The sequence below is a fragment of the Bos mutus genome, chromosome 5, assembly GCF_027580195.1.
Source record: "Bos mutus isolate GX-2022 chromosome 5, NWIPB_WYAK_1.1, whole genome shotgun sequence".
NCBI lineage: Eukaryota > Metazoa > Chordata > Mammalia > Artiodactyla > Bovidae > Bos > Bos mutus.
Genome location: NC_091621.1, coordinates 46,249,814 through 46,255,321, shown reverse-complemented (window position 1 = coordinate 46,255,321; position 5,508 = coordinate 46,249,814). Strand labels below are relative to the sequence as shown.

Genomic DNA, 5,508 nt, shown 5'->3' with positions numbered 1-5,508 from the left:
AAATTCACCTTGATTAATCATCTAGATATGAAAATCATATCAGAATTGATCACAAAATTCCATGTGCACATCTAGGTGAATAAACTTCATCTTCATTTTCCTCAAGGTTTTCTATCTCTGAATTAGAAAAGCAAAAAAAAAAAGTTTTTTTGAGAAACCAAAAAGGCATGCAGCCATGGTAAGAGAGATATGAAAAATGAGTTCAAGTCCTTCTGGCTTCCTCCAGCTAATTCCTGTTCTGAAATCACTGAGTCTTAGGCCTTCAGAACTTTGGAGGTCTCCACATCTGTTTCATCACCTCCAAAATCATGCAGACAGTTGGTAATTGACCTAATTCTTCTAGTTTCTCAGATAAAAGGAACTACACAATTTCCTTTATGAATGTGCATGCCATTCTTGCACAGGAGCCATGCTAATCTTCTCTGGTATTATTCCAATTTCTTTTATTTTTAATTTTAAATATTTATTTATTGCTGTGCTGTTGGGCATGCAGGCTCTTAGCTCCCCCACCAGGGATTGAACCCATGCCCCATGCTGTAGAAGTGCAGTCTTAACCACTGGACCACCAGGAAATCCCCTTATTCCAATTTTAGTATATATGCTGCCAAAGCACACACCACAGTTTCTTTCAGTCATCTCAATAATCCACTTTGTTGGGAAGTTCTTCTTTCTTTTGTGTTTCTACTCTTTCTTTCCCCACAAAATTTAATTCTTTTGTTGGTATTTTGTCTTTTAAACCTAAATATATCGAAGAGAAGAATATCTTTTCTCCTCGTTCCTATTTAAGCATTATATGGAAAGTGGTCGTCCCTTCCTTCTGCTTCAGAGGAAATTCCAGCAGAGGTTCAAGGTGAAAATATCATAAAAGTCCTGGAAGCTAGAGCCGGTCCTCTCTTTCCCTATGGTGATGGTTTAGTCGCTAAGTCGTGTCCAACTCTTGCGACCCCATGGACTGTAGCCTGCCAGGCTCCTATATCCATGGGATTCTCCAGGCAAGAATGCTGGAGTGGGTTGCCATTTCCTTCTCCAGGGAATCTTCTCAACCCAGGAATCGAACCCGGGCCTCCTGCACTGCAGGTAGATTCTTTACCAACTGAGCTATGAGGGAAGCTCTTCCCCTATAATAGCTAACAGAACCCAGATTTAGAAGACCTCTCTGACTAAATCTAAAGGCAGTTTCTCCATGAATATTTCCTCCCCTCAAGCAGGGTCAGTCCAGAAAGGCAAAAGTTAATGGACAGACACCAGGTGTGAAAGTTTCTTTGCCTTACCTTGAAGCCTTGTTATACAGGAGAGATGGGTAGACAGGATGCAAGAAGCATGTGACTGGGTAAGCTCATTTCTGTAGGGTCATTCTATGATTCCAGAGTAGAACCAAGCAAAGGGAAGAACAGAGTTCTTGTGAATAAATAATTATGGCTGAAATTTAAGCAATATTTTGAAAAAAAACAAACAACAAAAACCAGACCCTTGGGCTTATATTATCCTTGATCTTTGTTCCTTCCCTCATGTTAGCAGAACCCTTATGTCAGAGTTCCAAACGCCTTAATACCCTTTTCTCAAAAGCTGAGGGGAAGAATAAAAATTTTAATCCTCCTAAAGCTATTTTATTTATTCCCCTGCCTTCAGCTAGGAAGACATATCAACCTAGGTTGATCATGTCCACCAATTCTACTCTAATCTCTCACTGAACCTATTTCTTTTTATTTTTCCTACTTAGACCTTGTGCTTCAGCCAAAATAACCCACTCACCAACTCCCACATCTCCACTCATTCCCACATCTAAGCCTGTGATTGACTATCATCTCCTATCCCCTAGAATGTTGTCTTCATGGCCTCTATTTTCCACATCTCCTATCAAAACCCAGCTGCTCAAAACCCTTTCCTCCAAAGAGCCTTTCTTTATTAACTCCAAGTAACTGAGATGACTTCTTTGCTCCATTTTAGTTTTTCAATAATATTTAATTGCATAAGCAGCACATATGCGTATTTATATATAACAGTAGGAGGAATGTTTTCTGTCTCATTTGTTAAAAGTTTAAGTTCTGTGAAGGTAAGAAGTAGGGCTTCTGTTTTTTGGGGGGAATATCTAGTCTCCCCAAGAATCAGACACAACTGAACTGACTGAGCATGCATGCATGCTTACATCTAGTCTCCCCACCTCCATCCTTTGAGTTCTTCAGTAAATGCTAAAACTGTTCATCACAGGATGAGACATAAAACAACATTTCTATATCAAGTTCTGAGAGATGGACCAATGATGAGTAGCAATACTAAGAACGGAGAGAGTGGCCAACAAAGAAGAGAAATCCTAATTGTGCCTTCAATCAGAGACTTCTAGGATTTTGACACTATTTGGGGACATCTGATTAAGTAGTTTTCCATAGCAAACCAGTATCTAAACTACCACTCAGAAAGAACATTGAGTATAAGCTATATACAGGGAGGAACATAGAACAGCACCTAGTACACAGCAGATGCTCAACCAGCATCTGAGGATGGAAGGACTGGTGTAAAGAAAGGACTGAGGGAGGAAGAAAGGGGTCAAGAAAGTCAACAGCTTCTAAATCTCTCTTCATTGTCACCTGTTAATATTGGTTGACTTTCTGAGCAAGAGAAAGCCAGCCAATAACTTCTCTGACTGGAGAAACTGGAGGCTGCACAGGTGCATGCAGAGTTAATAAGACAAGAAATACCTATAAGGGGGCATTCCCTGGATGATGGAAAACAGGACACAGAGAAATAGGAGCATCACTAAAGATCTGGGCTGAGGTCTCGCCACCCAGGCTGGGAAGGATGAGGAAAGATTAAGGACATTTCCGGAAGGTTATCAGAGAAGACTTTCGCCAGGAAGTTCAGTTCAGTTCAGTCGCTCAGTCATGTCCGACTCTTTGTGACCCCATGAACTGCAGCATGCCAGGCCTCCCTGTCCATCACCAACTCCCGGAGTCCACCCAAACCCATGTCCATTGAGTCAGTGATGCCATCCAGCCATCTCATCCTCTGTCATCCCCTTCTCCTCCTGCCCTCAATCTTTCCCAGCATCAGGGTCTTTTCAAATGAGTCAGCTCTTCACATCAGGTGCCAAAGTACTGGAGTTTCAGCTTCAGCATCAGTCCTTCCAATGAACACCCAGGACTGATCTCCTCTAGGATGGACTGGTTGGATCTCCTTGCAGTCCAAGGGACTCTCAAGAGTCATCTCCAACATCACAGTTCAAAAGCATCAATTCTTCGGCGCTCAGCCTTCTTCACAATCCAACTCTCACATCCATACATGACCACAGGAAAAACCGTAGCCTTGACTAGAGGGACCTTTGTTGGCAAAGTAATGTCTCTGCTTTTTAACATGCTGTCTATGTTGGTCCTAACTTTGCTTCCAAGGAGTAAACGCCTTTTAATTTCATGGCTGCCGTCACCATCTGCAGTGATTTTGGAGCCCAGAAAAATAAAGTCAGCCACCGTTTCCCCATCTATTTGCCATGAAGTGATGGGACCAGATGCCATGATCTTCGTTTTCTGAATGTTGAGCTTTAAGCCAACTTTTTCACTCTCCTCTTTCACTTTCATCAAGAGGCTCTTTAGTGCCTCTTAACTTTCTGCCATAAGGGTGGTGTCATCTGCATATCTGAGGTTATTGATATTTCTCTCGGCAATCTTGATTCCAGCTTGTGCTTCCTCCAGCCCAGCATTTCTATAGGAAGAGGAGATAATAAATCAGGGTATGGCAAGAAAGAGGCTACAAGGACTTCCCTGGGGGTCCAGTGGTAAAGACTCCACCTTCCAATGTAGGGGATGCAGATTCGATTCCTGGTCAGGAAACTAAGATCCCACATGCGGAGGCAGGGGGCAGCGGCTAAGCCCACTCACTGGCCACTAGAGAGCCTGTTCCCCCTAATGAAGACCCAGCTCAGCCAAACAGAGAAAAGAAGCTACAGAATTGAACACAGAAGACTAGGACTGAAGAAATTACCCATATAGACCTTCAGAAATGAGAAAGGGTAATGATAGAAACAATCTAACAGTTTAATCTTAGAACAAAAAGGGCTTGTTGAAGTCAGGAGACCTAAGACGGTGGGGAAGTGAGTAGTTGATGGGAAAAATTGTCAAGAAACCCAGGAGGTTAGATTTGTCTTTTCTTAAGCATATGGAGCCGTCAAAACATCATATTCTTCTCCTACCAACAAGCACAGGGGAGCAGAGCCATCAGCCCTTCCTTAGGCACCGGACAGGAAAAGCACTGTCAGCGACATTATTGTAGCATAAAGAAACAAGCAGGGTGCCAGGAGTGAAATGAATCTTGCCTGGAGAATCCCAGGGACGGGGGAGCCTGGTGGGCTGCTGTCTATGGGGTTGCACAGAGTCAGACACGACTGAAGCGACTTAGCAGCAGCAGCAGCAGCAAGCAAGTACACTGCCGTTTTTGCTGACATACAAAATCCTTAAACTGATCCCTTTCCCAGAAATCAGTTTCTTCTCACCTTCAGGCTCCTCTCCCTTGATCCTGGTTTCTCCCCAGTAGCTCGCCAGAGCCATCCCTACAAATGCCTTTTGTCATGCAGGAAAGCTAACCTCAAACCAGTCCAGAAACTTTCCAAGGATGGATCTGCTTTCGGAGTCCTCTGAAACCTGTCAGTTCCACTGCACTTAGATTATTTTAATGCTCAGCTCTTACAATAGACAGAGATGAAGAACACCCAAAAACAAATTCAGTCAGTACAAAATGGTGACTCGGTTAGAGGAGAACTGTAAGAGCAAAATGAACATAAAAGCAAGGCCCTGGGAACTCCCCTGGGAGTCCAGTGGTTACGACTCCACACTTCAATGAGGGGGCTGCAGGTTTGACCCCCGGTTGGATCTCACATGCTGCTTGGCTGAAAAACAAAGCACACAAAAAACAAGGCCCTGATTTCCAATTAATTGATATTTCTTGAGCACCTACTGTCCAAAGCATTATGCAAAGCATAGGAAGGGATACAAAGTCCAAAAATACACAATCTCTACCTTCCAGAAGTTTACAGTCTAGTAAAAGAGACATATAAATATATTACATACATTTTTCCAGTACAAAACAGTGCTATTACAGAGGTTCAAAATAATGTGACATTCTAGTTGGAAGAGAGACAGAAATAGTGGTCACTTGAGAGATCTAGGAAGTATTCTTGCAGGAGAAGATTTTTAAGTTGGGCTAAAATGAAGGATAGGACCTTGATAAGCCAATGAGGGAAAGGATGGCATTCCAGACAGAAAGAACAGTGTGAAAATTCTGGAAGCCGAAGAGCATAGAACAAGTTCAAGAACCCCAAGACCCATGAGGTTGTAGTCTAGGTTATGTAAAGGAGCATAGAGATAAATACAGGCAGTGTCACTATGGAAGACTCTGAAGATCAAGCTATGGAATCTGGACTTTATTCTGCATGTAACGGAGAACCAGGTAATCACGAGAGACACTCCATATTTTTTCAAAATTTCCAGGTAACTGACTCCATTTCTGAAGTTTGAGAATGAA

General features: G+C 42.7%; 1 pseudogene; it reads right to left on the bottom strand.

The window, feature by feature from the left end:
* Positions 1 to 359: 359 nt before the first annotated feature.
* Positions 360 to 460, bottom strand: LOC138988021 (U6 spliceosomal RNA; annotated as a pseudogene).
* Positions 461 to 5,508: the final 5,048 nt, after the last annotated feature.